Source organism: Protopterus annectens, chromosome 17.part0 (assembly GCF_019279795.1).
Source record: "Protopterus annectens isolate FY-2018-M chromosome 17.part0, PAN1.0, whole genome shotgun sequence".
Classification (NCBI taxonomy): domain Eukaryota; kingdom Metazoa; phylum Chordata; order Ceratodontiformes; family Protopteridae; genus Protopterus; species Protopterus annectens.
The window spans coordinates 826,139,628-826,158,936 of record NC_056751.1 but is presented as its reverse complement, the minus strand read 5'-3'; the positions used below and the strand labels follow the sequence as shown (position 1 = coordinate 826,158,936).

Sequence of the window (19,309 nt, the reverse complement as noted above, 5' to 3'; positions counted from 1 at the left end):
GCACAATCTCTCTCAGTGGTCTCACCCCTTCCCCCCCCCCAGCAACCCAAGGCCACAGTGACCACGGATGCCTCCCTGATGGGGTGGGGGGGCTATGTCGGGAACAGACAGTCCAAGGCACATGGTCCCAACCAGAGGCCCATCTGCATATAAATGTTCTAGAACTGATGGCGGTGCTTCTGGCGTTGCAAGCATTCCATCCCCTGCTGCCGTCTGGGACAATTGCGATTCAATCAGACAACATGGCGGTGGTCTGGTACATCAGCAAGCAAGGTGGAACCAAGTCTTACTCCCTTTGTCAAGAGGCCATGAGGATATGGCAATGGGGGATGGCTACCAACTATTTTCTTCTAGCAACGCACATTCCTGGGAGTTCCAACATGATAGCAGACAGACTCAGCAGGTGCATTCTGCAACCTCATGAGTGGTCCCAGAATCCCTTGATAGTGGCGGAGATCTTCCACCGCTGGGGCTGTCCTTGCTGTGACCTCTTTGCATTCCTGGCCAACTACAAATGCAGTAACTACTTCGCCCTGATTCCCCCTCCGGGACAGTCACCCAGGGTCACTCTAGTCCACGATTGGCCCTTGGGTTTTCTCTACGCATTTCCACCCTTTCCTCTCATTCCCCAGTTTCTGAAGAAAGCCCGGCGGTTGAAGAGCAAGGTAATCCTCATAGCACCATATTGGCCATGACAGATTCGGTTCCCATTCCTTTGGCCTCACCTACTAGATCGACCATGGATCCTCCTTCCAATCCCGGAGTTGATCTCACACCACAGAACCTGATTCATCCCAACCTGAACAGCCTGAAGCTAATGGCTTGGCTACTCCAATGCCCTTGATTGCCAGGCAGAATGTTCTTTCTTTACCAGTATGTGATATTCTCATTGCTTCTCATAAGTCCTCTACTAGAATTACTTATCTGAGCAAGTGGAAAAGATTTACCTGTTGGCCGAAAGATAAACAATTAGACCCCTTTTCAGCACCAGTGTCGATAATACTAGACTATCTGGCCGACCTGTTTCAATCTGGTCTATCGGCCTCTACCATTAGAGTTCATTTGGCTGCAATTTCTAATTTTCATGAGGGTGTCCAAGATTTCTCTCATATCCCATAAATTGTGTAAGACCTTCATAAAAGGTGTGAATCATCTGAAGCCACCTTTTAGTGAACCTATTCAACCATGGGATTTATCATTAGTTCTACAAGCTCTGACAATGGTACCTTTTGAACCAGCCTCTTCTTGCGACCTCAAGTATTTGTCATGGAAAACCTTGATTTTGGTCGCTATTACTTCTGCCAGACGTATTTCTGAACTTCAAGCTTTATGTATCAAGAGTCCATACTTGATTTTTCATAGAGATAGAGTGTCTCTGAGAACTAATCCGTCATTTCTGCCTAAAGTGATCTCTGAAATGTCCATTAATCAAGCCATTGAATTGCCAGTTTTCTTTTCCAACCATTCAAACAGAGGAGAGTATTGCCTACATAGCTTTGATATACACAGGCAAATCTGTTTTTACCTAAGCAGGACTAAACCCTTTCATAAATCTGATCAGTTATTTTTGGCCTTTTCTGGACCTAGATTAGGATCGGCTGTTGCTAAGGTCACATTGGCTAGATGGTTGAAGGACTGTGTGACCTTTATTTACACACAGCGTAATATCTCGTTGCCTACTACCATGAAAGCTCATTCAACAAGGTCGGTGGCAATTTCTGCTGCCCTCCGTGCCAGAGCTTCTTTACATGACATCTGTGCAGCTGCAACTTGGGCTACGCCTCATACCTTCAGCAATCATTACAAATTGGATTTGGCCTCCAGGGGAAGAGCATCTTTCGGTTCTATGGTGCTCAGGAATGTCCTTCCATGAGAGCCTCCCAGGAATAGAGGTAGCTGGGGACTCTGTCCCATATGTAAGGAATGAACGAGGATTAACAATATCAGATAAAGAAGTTATGTCTTACCATAACATTCCATCTGTATTGTTGATCCTCGTTCAGTCATTACAACCCTCCCTCCTTCCCCCTCCTGTGGTTTCTAGTGGATCTCACCATCCAGTTCTCTTGGGTTATTTGACCAGAGGTAGCTTCTACCTTCTTTAACTTGCAAACTCAATCTGAGGTAACAGGGAGAGGGGAATTGTGGATAAGAGTTTAGCTCGAGAGTTTGAAGCTGACGCGAGCTTGGAAATTGGCCGGCTTGGTTCCGAGCTCGGAACCGATACCCATACGTAATGACTGAACGAGGATCAACAATACAGATGGAACGTTATGGTAAGACATAACTTTTTTTTCTGACCTACCTTTTATTTTCTGCACTGGTGTCTTTCACTAAGTGAACAACTGAAAATATGATGATGTCAATTTTCATTCATTCCTTGACTACTGGGTTTGGATCTGAAGCTCTGATCTGACCCTGCCATTATTATAGCTCTTGGCCAACTGAAACTCTCGAGCTCCTCCCAACCCATAATGCACCAAACGCTAACATATCTCAGATGTCGTTTGCTGCTTTTCGTGTATAGACATGATCAACTTTGCTCTCGAGCAGTTTTTGAGAAGTGCTTTTTCAGTAATTTTTTCCTTCTCCCATTCCTGTGTACACTGTGTGTTTTTTTTACATACCATTATTGGTATTTTTTCTTAAGAATTTAAACTTTTGCTAATTTTTTATATATGTGTACATATATAGTGTAGATATCTTGCATCTTTACTGAACTTTCTCTTACACCATTGATGTGTTCTTTTTTGTACCATAGTTAGTATCCTTTTTCTGTTCCCCCTTTTCATTCCTCGTTACCCTCCTCAAAAAAAACTTTCTATTCTAACCACTGTCATCATGTCTGAGAAAGGTTTTCAGAAATGCAGAAAATGTGGGCACAAGTTACCTTGTTTTGACGCGCATGACCTCTGCATCTGTTGTTTAGGCCCAGAACAACTTATTGTGGAATGCAGCATTTGTCAGAGTTTCAGTCTGTGAACTATAGTGGACTGTAAAAAAACAAATTGATTTTCAAAGGTTTACTGCCCACTACTTTATCTGAAGCCATATCTGGGGCTCACCCCCTAAGGCAGCTTCTAAAGAAGCTCCAAAGAAGTCCCTGAAAAAAATCAGGATGTTCTTCGTGTTTCACTGTTGCAGTCATCACATTTGGGTTATCTGCCTGCAGGTAGCCCTCAGCCGGCCTTAATACCAGAGTCTTGGATTCCTGCATCGGATGCTGTCTCTTCTTCCATGACGTCAGGTGGTCAGGGATATAAAACATGCAGCCGACGCCATTACATCAGTCTTCCATGCCGTGTAGTGCCCAAAGCAGAAGCAGTTCACAAGTGCTGGTCGGCCGACTGCTGAAATTTTCGTTTTCGAGTTTCAGAACCAAAGTCTTCAAAAAAAAGATAAGTATCCTGTTGGTGATCTTTTTTTCTTGCTCCAACCGATGTCAGTAAAAGTTAACAATTGTCTTACGTGTAGAAAGCAAATACCTCATAAAGATTTTCATTCGTACTGCATTCCCTGCTTAGGCCCAGACCAAGACGTCCCTCGCCGTCGGTTTTGTGCCTTATTCAACCCCCAAACTATTCGTCGTCTGGCTATATTTACAGCAAATTATTTTGGTACTCATTATCCGTACTCCAAAATGGCTTCGGTAAGCCATCCGACTACCGATCTTCTGAAAAAATGTAAGGGTAAAGACAGAGACAGACTGCATAGGTCCAAAACTGCTGACGACGCTTCCGTTAAGCTAGTCGCCAGTCTGCCGGTACTCCAGTGAGGCACTTTCGCAGCCCCTGATACCCGCTACTTCAGATTCGCAGGCCTCTACTGAGACCCATTCGGAGTCCGGTATGCCGCGAGATGCTTCTTCGACTATGGAACCTACAGATGTCTCTACCTTGGATAGGTCCGGAGCTGCTGTGCAGGCACCGGCTTCTGAGGGTGTTTTCAGGCCTACAGACTTGCATTTTAAAACAATGCCATCTTCTTCTTCCAGACCTAAACCTCACACCACGCCTAAAAAACTGACTTCCAAACTGCATGGTCAGGCCCATATGCCTAAAAAACAAATGCGTAGAATGGCTGAAGACCTTATTACATTAATTAGGGGAAGCCAGCCTTCCCCCTCTAAGAGACCTCAGAATTCCCTGACAGCCTTCAAAGACCACATTCTTCCAGAACAATTATTGGTAAAGACAGACTACACCACAGTTATGTGGTACATAACCAGGCGGGAACCCACTCGTACCCTCTCTGCAGACTGGCCATGGCTCTGTGGAACACAGTCTTGAGCTACCAAGTGCACCTGCAAGCTCAATTCCTGCCAGGCAAGCTAAATTCACTGGCAGACGACCTGAGCAGAAATCTCATGGACCCACACGAATGGAAACTGGAACCAAAAATATTCAAACGCTTGAGGAACAAATGGGGGACTCCAGAGGTAGACCTGTTTGCCTCTCCTCAGAACTACGAATTGGACAAATTCTGCACAAGGACTTCCCACAGTCAAGCCTGGAAAGTGGATGCCCTGTCTTTTACCTGGGAAAGCCTCTCAGTTTATGTCTTTCCCCCTCTGCCGGTCCTCTCGAAGGTTCTGCAAAAGATCCCACAGGGCAAGCCAAGGACAATACTGATTGCACCAGACTGACCATGCCAGCACTTGTACCCCCTCTTGCACAGTATGACACTATTGGAACCATGGCACCTGCCTCAGACCTCTTCCCTGCTGTCCCAGCAGGCGGGCCAGATTGTGCACCCTCAGCATCAAACCCTGAACCTTGCAGTCTGGCTAATTCCTTGAGCTTTCCAATAGCATCCCTCAGTAAGCAGGTGCTAGATGTCATTCTGGAGGCAAGGAGGCCTAGTACTAGAAATGCCTATGCTGAAAAGTGGAAAAGATATTGTTCCTGGAGCCAGACTCGGGATGGGCACAACCGTGCCCAGCTTACCTCATATTCTTCAGTACTTAACAGAAATGCTCCACAAGGGCCTATCCTTCTCGTCAATTAAAATTCATGCCTCTGCCATTTCAGCAAATTATAATACTGAGCCACCCCTCTTTTCTCACCCCCTGCTAAAGCAAATTCCTTAGAGAGGCCAAATATTTAAGACCCCCCCAGGAGAGCCTCTACTCCAGCCTGGGACTTTAACTTTGTATTGGAAAAACTCACTCTCCCTCCCTTTGAGCCAGCTGCAACTGCAGAGTTGAAATTTCTTTCTTGGAAAATAGCCTTCCTTCTAGCCATCACTTCAGCAAGAAGAGTGTCTGAATTACAGGCCCTTATGGCAGTGGAACCCTTCATTATCTTCCATTCAGACAGGGTTTCCCTCAGGAAGAATCCTTACTTTATGCCCAAGGTGGTGTCTAGTGTGGCCCTAAATCAGTCCATTCATTTGCCTACTTTTTTCCTTAATCCACAAAACAAAGGAGAATGAATACTGAACTCTCTGGACGTGCACAGACAACTTACATTTTATTTGGACAGGACTAAGCCTCTCAGAAAATCTGAACAGCTGCTAGATGGCTTTGCTGCAGGGGCAGAGGGGAAGGCCATTTCAAAGCAAACCATTTCTAAATGAATAGCCCATTGCATTCATTTTTGCTATAAACACCATGGAAAACCTACCCCACAGGGAATAAGATCACATTCCACCAGGGCTGCATCTACCTCTACAGCCTTTCTCAGAGGAGTCCCTACCAGGGACATCCTAGAAGCTGCTACCTGGAGCTCTGTACATACCTTCACCAAGCATTACCACATGCCTACTTTTTCTAAATCCAGAGCTGGTTTTGCCACTGCAGTCTTGCAGGGCTTAATAGCTGGCCCTAATGCTCTCTAACTTCCTCCTCCCTTCCTTAACTTTGGGAATCAACCCAAATGTGATGACTGCAACAGTGAAACACGAAGAACATAATACAGTTGTGTACACTTACCATAAATGTAGATGTTCGAGTGTATTCACTGTTGCAGTCCTGGTTACCCTCCCTCCAGCCCCCTGACTTCTCTTGGCTCTACCTTTCTTTCTTGTTTGGTGTATTTGCTTTTTGATGGAGGTGTACCATAACATGTAATTGCTTCCCATTGTGGAGGCACCTGACATCTGGGGCAAGAAAAACTGATGTAATGGTGTTGGCTGCATGTTTTATACCCCTGATGACCTGATGTCATGGAAGAAGAGACAGCATCCTATGCAGGAATCCAAGACTCTGGTATTCAGGCAGGCTGAGGGCTACCTGCAGGCAGATAACCCAAATGTGATGACTGCAACAGTGAATACACTCTAACATCTACATTTATGATAAGTGTACACAGCTGTACTTTCTTCAACTCAGTCTTCAGTGGAGTCTCCTCACAAAACGTCCAGGTTGGATCCGAAGCTGTCCAGCTCCAGGACTGCTACAGCATCTCCTAAAAGATCTACAAATCCAACTACTTTGGTTTTTAAGTACTTCCACAGGTCTGATGCTCACCTTCTATAGACCCAGTGCCTAGTAGGGTCCCATCTCCTTTCTAGAGAGACAGTGATCCAGGTTACCATATATTGCTTCATCTCATTCTTCCAGGAGTCTCACTGAAACTGACATGGATAGAATAATGAGGATGTTTCTCTCGGCACAGCTACAGATGTGGGTTCTCCCGGCTCCTACTCCTTTGCGCCAGGAAGCCTTAGCCAGCTCTACCCCTCCAGTAGCTGTTCCTTCTCTGATTTGACACTTGTTTCAGAGTCCTTGGATCCGATGCTGCATAGATCGTCTGTATCGGATCTGAGGAGTTCTTTGAGCTCCCCAGCTCGAGTTTAGTGCCAAGTGACTCTTTGAGCTGAAGATCCCCTGTCAGATCTGAGGTGTCAAAGTTGACTCCGAAGTTTTCAAAGCCATCTCTGCCCCTCAGACCCTCAACTGTGGACAGCTCAGGTGTGACCTCTGCCTTGGGTAGGTTGCCTTTGGGGCAGGAGGAGCCGATGAGGCAGAAGCATGTCTTCTCGACTCCCATCAGCTTCCTTCTCCCAGGGGCAATATGCTTTTGAGATAGTGGAGTGAGTGTATTCTGCTTCGGCAGGCAGATAGTCTCTCTCCCCTCGGATCTTCCTTCGACATCTTGTGTATCTGTGCACCGTGAGCCTCGTCTTTGGACTGGCTTCAAACTACTCAGCAGAGTATTACTGTCTCCTCTGACACTTCCTCGGAACACCCCACCGAGGAGGATCCCCGAAGAAAAATTGAAAAAGAGGCACTTGGATTCCCCCACAGGAATCTGTCACAGACGATGCTAATTTCAATGAAGGGAAGGGTCCACCAGATCACCACCTGAAGACATTTCATTTTGAGACATTCTGGAGATCCTTAAGCAATGGGGTGATTGGTCCTCTCAAAATTCTTTGAAGGAATCAGTCTGTTTATGGAGGCAGTTGGATCTGCCCCATCTACCCTCCTGGGTGGCTATGCCAGCTGATGATCTCATTGATTTGATCTCTCAGTGGGCATGGAAGGAACCTGATCTGGTTGAATCTATCCCCAAGAGACCAGACCGAATTTTGGCACCTCCAGCAGGAAGGGAATACTGGAGCAAGGGAGTACCAGTGGATACCATGATTGATGTGGCCATGAAGAAGGAACTTGCAGAACAAAGTTTCACTGTCCCCCCCCCCCCCCCAATAGAGAGTCAAAGGCTTTGGACAGATTTGGGAAGTGTTTGCTCTTGGGTCACTGAACTGTATGGCACATTGCACTAGGTTGCAACGAGATTTGATAAAGGCGCTATCAAATACTCTTTAAGGGATCACTACTGCAGAGACTCTAACTTCAGTAGCCTCGCAGATGGCAACCCTACAGTCCATTTCTAATTCATCCATGAGGCTTCTCTCTCATGCATATGAAGGGCAGCGAGTTCAATAAGGAGACACACCTGGATGCGCTTGTATGACTTTGTGGAGCCTTTCCGGTCTTCTTTTTTCAATGCTTCCTTTATGGATCTTTCTTATTTGGCCCCAAGGTGAAGGATGTGAAAAGGATGGAAAGACCCTCTCTGCTGTAGGCGTACATTTTTCGACCCTTCAAAGAACCTTCTCTAGGAATCAACAATGGGGATGAAAAATGTGGTTAAAGAAATTTCTGGGTCCTTTCCATGATCCACACGGAGAAATTACCCCATAGGCAGAGAGGGGAGATACTAATGGAAGACTCTGCCCTAATGGCAGAGGTGGTCCACAGAATCAAGGGTCTAGGGATATGTTTTCTGATGGACCCTAGCATCACTCTTGAAAGGAGGCCCAGTAATCCCCCTCTGGAGGCAGTCAGGGGTCATTTATCCGTGCACCAAAGAGCATGGTTAGATATCAGAAATGACACTTGGGTGCAGAAGATTATTTCCAGGGGTTATATAATTCCTTTTCCCTTCCACCTCCAGCCTCACAAAAGTTTCCCAGTGTGCCACCCAATCAGAGTAAATTAGCAGCTAGAAATAGAAAAGCTGCTAGAAAAAAAAGTCATCCAAGAGGTCCCACCAGACTAGATAGAATCCAAAACTTACTCAAGATTCTTTCTTATACCAAAGAAAACAGGGTACTGGAAACCAATTCTGGATCTTAGCAACTTGAACAAGTCAGTTCGGCACTCAAAGGTTTTGGATGGTCATGGTTTAGTCCATCCTGCCATTTCCAGGCAAGAACGATTGGGTGTGCTCAGTAATATGCATGTTGAAGGTCTATCACATAAAAATGAACAGGCAGTCCAGAAGGTACTTACGCTTCCACCTGGAGCCAGTCATTTACCAGTTTGGAGCCCTGCCCTTTGGTCTCACTGTGATGTCTCTTCTCTGAGACAGTCATCAAGGAGCCTCAGTCCTCACCACTGACACTGGTGAGGGGTGTTCACATGGAACAAAAATACATACATCCAGTATTTACAGATGCAGCTCTCCGCACCAAGCATAGTTTCCCCTGAGACCACACAGAGAACACACTCCTGTTCTAGGGCTGGGTTTCCCTCTCTCTCACAAGGCCCCAAATAAGACACCACACTGACCACAACTATAGAGTTGAGTCCTCAGCCAAGTGTTCCAAGTCAAGTCCTCCATCACCCTCTCTGTGAAACGAGTGCTCTGTGTCCCTGCTTCAAGTAGCTGACACACAAACTCTTTTTGATTTTGATTTTCACACACACACACACACACACACACACACACACACACACACACACACACACACACACACACAAAAGCCTGGCACAGATTTGCCAGCTATGCCCTGTCTGCCCAGACTATTGGGGAGATGCTACCAGCAGAACACTGCAAAGCCAGCTACTCTAAGGCTGTTACAAGGGTACCCAATTGTACTGAGTAAAATTAATACTAATACAAATAGTAGTGTTTGACCAATGCAGCAAGGCTTTCAGAAGCAGCCACAGTGTTACCAAATAAATGTAAGTACTCTCAAGATTAAAATATTCTCTAAAAGACCAGCCATAATGAAAAATTTAAGTACATTTTATCATAAATAATAAAAGAACATGGAAATACAAATATCTATTTACAGTAAACACCAGAGTTTCAATCACAGGAAATATTAAAAATAACACAGATGGAATGGTTTACACAGATACAGAAAAACAACACTAAACTAATCTGACTATATTTTCCTGACTGATCTAAAGAGTTGCTGTCCCGTAGTTCATTTACCAGAGCAAGGCAAGATGAAGTGGGTGAATGGGCTTCCTTTTTGTCAGGTTTCACAAACAGACTGCTCTGAGACAGAGCAATCTAGTATTAAAACATCATCTCAGTGCTGGATTACAGAATGACATCACATGCATCTGGTTTACTTGACTTGTGATTCCCACACTACCCCCTTTACTAGAAACTGAACCAGAATCTTGCACATATGTGTTACCATACACACACATAGAGCTTTGCTAAGATGTGTTGTAGCATCTGAAAACTATAAAACCATTTCAGAAACTTCCACCCTTCTAGGGTTGCAATTAGTTCACTCTTAAGAGAAATACATTTTGTCTATGGCTGGAATCAGAATTGTAAGATACAATCTTTATGGCTTAAACCAGGTGATTTCAGACTATTTTTCAAAGTTAGCTCGGCTGAGATTAACCTCTTCTCTTCCAGTGTCCTCCGTTTACAATATATTCATTTCAGTAGTTACAATACAGTCTGACATACAGGTATATTTCTTTTTTGTCCATCAGACCCCACTGTTGATGCATTTTAACACAAGTAGCTTCATAAATACATTTGTGAATGCAAGCATCTGTACAAATCAGCTTGATATACAAATAACAGAAAACTCTTTACAAAACTCCTCCAGCTAGCTATGCTGGCATGTGTTACACATCCATTGCCCTACTTCTTCTGGCATAGCTGGCAATACCTCACATCACCATACTCACCACAGCCCCCAGGGAGTTCAACAACTGCATGGCAGTGGTGGCAACCCACTTGAAACTGCAGGGATTCCAGATGTTTCCATATTTAGAGGAGTGGCTCATTACCGCTCCAACCAGGCATCTACTCACATTAGCGAGAGACCGAGTACTCCAAACTTGCTCCCTTTTGAGAATTGCAATAAATTATAACAAATCTGAGTTGCAACCATCTCAGACACTGGAAATTCATAGGAGCAAATTTCAATACATTATCTGCAACAGCCTCACTTCCCCCAGACAGAATAGAAACCGTAAGATTCCAGGTTACAAAAATTATTCACAACACCAAAATTTCAGCCCGATTCGATTCTTCAAGCCCTAGGGTCAATGTCAGCGGCCATAATTCTTGTTCCCCTGGCAAGATATCATATGAGAATTCTTAAGTGGATGCTAGCATCCTAATGGTCAAGTCTTTATCGACGGATCCCTATTAAGTCCGCGAACACACTAAATTGCGAACGCTGCTTAATCGAACCTGCTTACCAGAAATGGCAAAATCCTGAAAGCACGGAACAGTGATTTTCATTTCCTCCACTGTGGCGTGATCTTGGAGTTGGTATATTTAAGTAGGGGGGTGGGCAAAGCCCCCCCCACTTTATTGTGTGTGTTTTTTTTTTTAATAGATCAGTGATTTTTTCCCTGGGGAAAAAATTGCTGATCTGTTTGTTCGACATTTTGTTTTTTTGGTGTTAGTGGGTCGATTATATAGCGTTCGCAATTTAGTGCATTCACTTATATAATATAGACCCTTTATCGGCAGATGTCAGTTCAAATAAGGTTTACACAGACATGCAAGAAATACCTTTGGTGTTTGGATAAGGTCATATCAGCTTTTACAAGGCCATCTGTTCATTCTCCCTCAACCCAAGGCCATAGTGACCAGAGACGCATCCCTGATTGGGTGGGTGGGCACTTCCTAGAGAAAACGGTCCAAGGTACTCAGTCCCCTGAAGAAGCCAATTTGAATATAAATGTCCTGAAGATGATAGCAATGCTTTTAGCATTGCAAGGTTTTCAGGATGCTGTACCTCTGGGGACAGTGCAATCCAAGTGGACAATATGTCAGTAGTTTGGTACATCAGCAAACAAGGAGGAACCAGGTCTTATCCTTTGTCTAAGCCTTCAGAGTGTGGCAATAGATGATCTTATGTAACTGATTTCTGGTAACTATGCACATTCTGGGGAGGTCTAATGTGATAGCAGACAAATTGAGTAGGTCCATTCTACTACCTCATGAGTGGTCTCTCAACAAAAAAGTGACAGAAGCTAATTTTTGTCAATAGGGCTAGCCATGCTGTAATTTTTTTGTGTATCCCCTAAACAAGAAGTGCAGCAGGTATTTTGTCCTAATCCCCCCAGTGGGGGAATCACCGAGGGATGCTCTGCTCCACGATTGACCCTCCAGTCTTCTCTATGTTTATCCACCAACCCCACTGATTTCCAAATTCCTATAGAAAGCTGCAAGGTTGAAGAGCAAAGTCATCCTCATTGCACCTTACTGGCCTTGACAGGTTTGGTTCCCCTTCCTTTGGCCTCATCTTTGTTATCCACCTTAGATTCTGGATGCGATTCCAGACCTTCTGTCTCAACCAACAGGCATGATTCATCTGGATATGTCATACCTGATGCTAACAGTGTGGTTTCTCCACTTCCATTAAAAGCCAGACAACCTATGCTCTCGTCTCGTCAGTCATATATTTTTGTCTTACTGTAAAGCTTCCACTAGGAAAATCTACAAGAGCAAGTGGAAGAGATTTGTTTTTTAGGCACATCAAAAGCATATTGATCCTTTTTCAGCTCCTACACAAAGTGTACTAGAGTTTTTGGCAGAAATTTTTAATGAGGGAGCTAGCTCCTCTACTATTAAAGTTCATTTGGCAGCAATCACTAACTTTCATGTAGGAGCTGACAGTTCTTCTCTAGCATCTACTAAGATATGCAAGGTTTTCCTAAAAGTTGCAATTTCATTTAGGCCACCTTATAAAGATCCTACTCCTCCATGGGATTTGAATCTTCTATTGCAGGCCTTAATCCATTCCCTCTTCAAACCAGCAGGAAAATGGGATCTTACATTTCTGACTTGGAAGATGATATTTTGTAGTGGCTATCACCTCTGCTAGGAGAATTGCAGAACTCCAGATGTTGTCCTCTAAACCTCCTTACTTGATTTTCCATAAGGATACAGTGTCATTAAGAATGAATCCTTCCTTCGTTGCAAAGGTGGTGTCAGAATTCAGTAATATCAGTCTATTAAATTCCCTGTTTTCTTTCAAAAATTCTAAAACAAAGGTGAATATACATTTGCTGGATGTTCATAGATAGTTGCATTCTACTTTCACAGAACAAAGGACATTAGAAAATCTGATCAGTTATTTATATTATTTGCAGATATCTTTGTAACAGATTTGCCCAGTTTAACATTGGCAAGGTGGATTACAGACTGAATAGCCTTTGTCTATAATAAATCGGGCATTTTATTACCAAAACCTTTAAGAGCTCACTCTGCTAGATCTATGGCAACCTCGTCCGTATTTTTCTCCAATCATTCCATGGATGACATATGTGCAGCTGCTGCTTGGGCTAATTCTCATACTTTTGTTACTCATTTCAAATTGGATCTGGTCTCGAGGGGAAGAGCAGCCTTTGCTTCATCTGTGCTTAGGAACATCCTTAGAGTCCACTAGGGATATCGGGTAGCTGGGAATTCTGTCCCAGTGGTTGAGGAATGAATGAAAATTGACATCAGATAAAGAAATAAGGCTTAATTACTAATGGTTAGGATAGAAGGAGATAGAATGTGTGATGTATAACCTAACTTTACTATCAAAATCTTGAAAGGCACTTCACCATTTGGTCATTACAATGACCCACAACGTCAAAAATGACTAACGTTATCAGATTGAAAATCCTTTCCCCGATGTCCGCAGTCGATGTTATTTGACAGAACAGAAGATGACGTCAGACACCCACGATATGCAGCTCAACATGCTGTGAGTATTTCACCTCAACTGCACATTTTTTTACTGTTTTGCAAGGGGGCAACCCCCCCTACACCCTCCATGTGGGATGCTGAGCCTTCCACACCCCTTGCAAATTATATATACCAACTCCGAGATCACACTACAGTGAGGAAAAGGGTGAATTCCCTGGTCCTCACTGTACTGTGATCTCCAGTCACAATGCCAAACCCATAATAATGAATCGCGCTTTGCATTAGTTATGAGTTCGTAGTATTCTAGTTCAGCATTGTGCATCTTTGAAACTGTACTTTCCATCAATGGACATTTGAAGTGCCTTTCAAGCTTTTGATAGTAAACCTATAACCAAGCTACAGGAGAGTCCCAAGGAATAGATCCTGTGGAAGTTTGGAAGCTAGGAGGGAAAAATCTGATAAAGAATAAAGATCTGGAATGTTTTAACAGTATTTTAAGAGGAGATGTACCAACATCCTGGAAGAAAGCAGTGGTAGCTGTAATACCCAAAGAGGGTAAAGATCCATCAGACCTGGCTTCATACAGGCCCATTTCAATACTAAACCATGATTATAAAGTGTTCATGTCTATAATGGCTATAATTTTGACAAAAGTAATGCCAGATTTGATGGATATGAATCAACATGGTTTTGTGGAGGGGAGGCAAACATCTGACATTTAACAGAACATTGATAAGCCCCTCCACCATATCATGGTTAAATAACTACTTATCAGACCGTCAGCAGGCAGTTCTATGGCAAGACCAGTTGTCCCCCCTATTGCCAGTAGCCATAGGTGTCCTGTAAGGGTCTATCCTAGGTCCCTTGCTATTTTCACTATTTACTAACCAGATAGCCTCATCCTCACTTTCTGCCTCAGTAGTGCAATACGCAGATGACACCACTAATATATGCGCCTCCCCCACCCTAAATGAGCTAAAAACCATAAACCAAAATAACTTTCCTTTAGCAGAAACACTGTTCACTAACATCAAACTTACTTCTTCATCCCAAAAAAAACAAACTCATTCTCTTTAGCCCGGGCAGATCTCCTCCACTAAACAATGATTTTACCATAAAATCTAAAGATAACACACAAAATTATTAGGTGTAGAAATTGACAATAATCTGAAATTCAACATACACATAGCCCAAACAATCAAGAAAGTTAACAAAAAGCTTGGTCTACTTTACAGGAACAGACAGTTCATCACTAAACATACCAAAGCCACTATTGCAAAAACCCATCTCTTATCCATCCTTCTTTATGCCTCCCCTATCTTAACTAACCTTCGCCACATCGAACTAACCAAAGTGGAATCTTGCTACAACAAGATTGCCAAGTTTGCTACTGATGCCTCTCATAGATCCCATCACTGTCTAGCCCTCAAGCAACTTAACTGGCTTGAGCTACCTCAACTCCACTCAACCAACTCTCAATAGCTCACAAGCTCTACTACCTTCCTGACAAAACCCCAGCCCTTCAGCATGTAGTCCACCCCTATACCTCCACCAGAACCTTAAGATCTAGTAATCAGAACCACATGAATGTCATCAAACATAGAACCTGGAATTCACTCCCAAATCACTTAACTTCTACCACCTCTACTTCCCAATTTAAAAAATGTCTCAAAACCCACTACTTAAATAACTGGTTTTGGTCATGTTACTCCCCAGGTTAAGCCATACCACCGCACTGTTGCTGGGATTCTGCTAAGGATCAAATGGTTGCGCCCCACTTCCCATTCTCTACTGGTTTATGCAATGATAAATCCCCTACAGTACTAACTGACTGATCAGCCAATGTTATGCTCTCAACAGAACCAAAAAAGAAAAATCTCTCAGGTATTCATATTTGTATGCTCTATAATGGAAATGACTCACTATTAGATATTTAAAAAATGTTAATCTCTATTAAGTATGCTCGATTGTATTCAATAATATGTATGCTATGTTTCCTTTTATGTTACTATATTGTCTCTTTTCTTCTGTATTGTTTTTGGAGCTTTTCTTCCCGAACCTCTGCTGAAAATGGACCTGTGTCCAGTCGGACTTTCCCAGTAAACAAATGTAAAATAAAATAAAATAAAAACTGATGATCCAGAGAGAAGCAGATTGTAAGAAAATACCATTGTTGTTGGTGGATCTTGATGCAGCGAAAGTATTTGACAGAGTAAGCTGGGACTTTATGAGCAGGACAATGGAAGCATTTGCATTTCCTGAAAAAAAAAATAAGGTTGATTAGGAGGATATATGAGGGATCAGAGTTGAAAATTAAACTGGGTGGGGTCCTTTCTGATTTTCTGCTTGAACAGAGGAACCAGGCAGGGGTATCCTCTTTATCCTTTGTTGTTTGCATTATACTTAGAACCATTTGCAAAGAAAATAAAGGACTCAGAAATTTGAGGATATAATTGTTACTGCAGTCGAGAAAAGCTGGCTGTATTTGCAGATGATATTATTTTATACCTGGCAAAACCAGAAAGAGGTATTGCAGTGTTGTAGAACATTTTGAGACCGTTTCAAATCTTTTCAGGATACAAAATTAATGAAGCTAAAAGAAAGGGAATAGCGGTAAATTATGTACTCACACACGAATTGGTTCGTCAGTATCCTTATTTATGGGGACATGATAATATGAAGCATTCAGGAGTATGGATTAAAAGGGATTCTGGTGTGGCAGCTAAGGATATGTGGGAGGAGACCAAACAAAAGTTAATACAAAAACTGAGAAAATGGAAGCTTTGTTATATGGATATGTAGAGTAAGGTACAAGTAGTGAAAATGTTTTTAGTCCCTTTAGTGTTATACACAGGTCAGGCATATTTTTATCAACCAGAGTAGAAGTTGTGGATAGCCATTAATAAAGAGCTGAAGGACTTTATCTGGGAGGGGCAGACGGCAAGAGATGAGTGGGATAAGATGATTCTTCCAGTAGAACAGGATGGATTGGGATTACCCAATTTGAAGGTGTATTTCAGAGCAGCACAGTTAAAGCTCCTATACATAGCACAAGCAGAAAACTGTAATTCAAAGTGGAAAGGGATGGTGTTGAAACTGTGGGGGGGGGGGCTCAAGAAAGGAGGTGAGACTGGGATTTTGTCTGCAGGCCTTTAAGGAGGATAACAATAATCATACAATGTATTATATCCATAAAGTAGCAGAAAGTATTCTAAGAACTAAGTCAACACGGGAATGGAGAAAGGAGATTCTGCCAATACCGATTCTTGCAATTGGGAATATAGACATTAGGCAATAGGGGGCTTTAATTTAATGGAGAAAACTGGTAAAGGAACAAAGTTATTGGGAGCAAATAACTAGAGAGAGAAATATAATAGAATGGAAAGATGCCAAGAATTTATTTGGACTGCAGGTTAGAAACTGCCTTCCCTATCAGGGTTGATATCAGAGTATAGGCAAAGATAAAGAAATAGGGGGTCCTAAAAGAAAGACCAGCACTGGTAGAGTTTTTAGTAGAATCTAGAACAGAAGCTGCCATTAAAAAAGGAGTAATTTAGTTGAGCATTTAAAATATTGTATGATACTATAAGAATCAATCAGAGGAGATTAGAAAGGATTGAGACGAGAGATTGAATAAGCAATTGACAAAGAAAGAATGGGAGGATATATGTATGTTTCCCAAATATGCAACAAAGTCTAGAAGATTTAGGATTTTTGCTTGGAAATGTTTACATGGATATTTTTATACCCAAAGTAGAATCCAGATAATTGTTCCTCAGGTAGATGCAAATGTTGGAGGTGTGACATGGAAGAAAGAGGGAATTGGGAATATATTTTCTGGGAGTGCAATGAGTTGCCAGACTTTAAGGATTACCTGTGGGATACACTGTTGGAGATACTGGGTAGGCAGATTGGTGTGATGAGGTAGATGATTTTTCTGCGCTATGATACAGAATCGGAATTGCTTGGACATGGTAAGGCCTTGCTATCTGTAATTATGGTGGCTGCCAAAAAAGCAATTACTAGAAAATGGAAATCAAAATCTAAACCAACTGTATTAGAAGTAGTGAATATAGTAAGAGAGATAAAACAAGTAGAATTTAGATTTTTAGAAAAAGGTAGGAGCAAACTAGGAAAAAATGAGAATTGTGGGAACAATACATACAAGGGAGAAATGAGGTTTAAAAGAAGGCAGGACTTAAATGACCTATGTAGTGTTTGACTGAAAAATGATTGGGTAGATTATAAGTGATGTATATTTGCAACTGGGAGTGTGCCAGTGTGGTTTGTGATGTAAAATGCTTGCAACTAGGATTGTGTCTGTGTGGTTTGTTTTTATTTACATAGATGTTTGATTGCTTATGTCATAAGTGATGGTTTAATAAAGATGTTTCTTGTTTAAAAAAAGAAGTGGCAGGAGTTGAATAATTTATGTAATGTTGCTTAGGTTATATAATATATAGCAGTATATGTGAAGCATGACATTTGTTCATTTTAACTTGATACAGTTTGATTGCTTTTACATAAATGTAAATGTGCCTATGTTACAAGTGATAATTCTGTAAAATAAAGCAGTTTAAAAAAAATCAGGTAAAGAAATGATGTACTTATCATAACATTCCGTCTGTGTCATCCATTTTCATTCTTCTTCAGCTTCCCACTGACCATCTCACAACTTTTGTCATCATGGACTTCTGGAAGAATGAGATGCTATTAAGATACCATAGTGTCTTGTATGGAGCTCTAGATATTGATGTCCTTGGTTAGGAAAATTATTCTAATATCTACTATTTGTCATTTAGCAAACAAGATCTGAGGTATGGTAGGATTTGGTGCATTATGGGTAGGGAGGAGCTCGAGAGTTTCAGTTGGCCATGAACTATAGTAATGGCCGAGTTGGATCCAAGGTTCGGATCTGAACCTAATGGTTGAGGAAGAATGAAAATGGACAACACAGATGGAACGTTATGTTAAGTACATAACTTTTTTTCTGTTAAGATTCAGGAATAGGTTTATGTTTACACATGGGTTCTTTTATCCCTTCTAACCAAAGCCAGGTTTCAGTTATTTTTGTAGCTCCCTGTGTATTTTTAATGGCATGACAGGCTTCTACTGCCCCTCTCATTTTACAGGAAATATAATAGTCTGGTCTCAAACTATTTGTGCTCACTCTGCCCACAATTTCCACAGAATCTCAAAATGGGGAGTGTCTTGACCTGTTCTTATCAGGTGCTAAAGCTCCATGATGATGTACTTTGCCCAACAGTTTCTGCATTTTATATGCCTTGTAGGATGCTCATTATGACATTCACCATTCTGCTATATGTCGTATTGTTTATATTGTTTACATAGAGTTCCTGAAGTGTGACCATGCTCCCAGAATCTGGTAGTTAATTTCCTTCCCATCTACCGGTACTGTTCACCTGGCTAATTAGTTGTGGTAGAGAGACAATATATTGATTATCTTAATCTAGCAGTTACTTTATCACGTTCCATCCATACATCTTCATTATCAGAATGTTTGCTGTTAATCATGTTTGACAAGCACAACATTTACGTTAAAACTCATATTTTGCTAGGTACAGCACTTATTTAATATTTTTAGCAATGTGCCTCTTCCTACATTTAAGGCATACTTATTCTGTAGTTGACAATTTTTGGGTGTTCACAGACATCTGCACATTTTTACTTACATGCTCATGTTAATCAGGTTTTGAGCAGTGTTTATTAGCAATTATACAGTGACAGGTCATTTAAATTCAAAAATGTGCACACTGATTGTTCAGCCCAACCAGCGTAGCCATGTAAATCGAGCATATACCAACAGAAAAAAGTCCGATTGCCCGGACTTTCTTCTATTAATATATGGTACTGAGCCTTCCATTTTTTTTGAGTTAAAAAAATAATAATAAACTTTGAAATCTGGAGAGTTCAGCGGTACGAGA

The 19,309-nt window shown here is 42.1% G+C and overlaps 1 protein-coding gene across 1 annotated transcript in view; it reads left to right on the top strand.

The window, feature by feature from the left end:
• Nucleotides 1-19,309, top strand: part of ZNF143 (zinc finger protein 143) — a 752,158-nt gene that overhangs the window by 73,012 nt on the left and 659,837 nt on the right. The gene's annotated exons all lie outside the window — the stretch shown is intronic.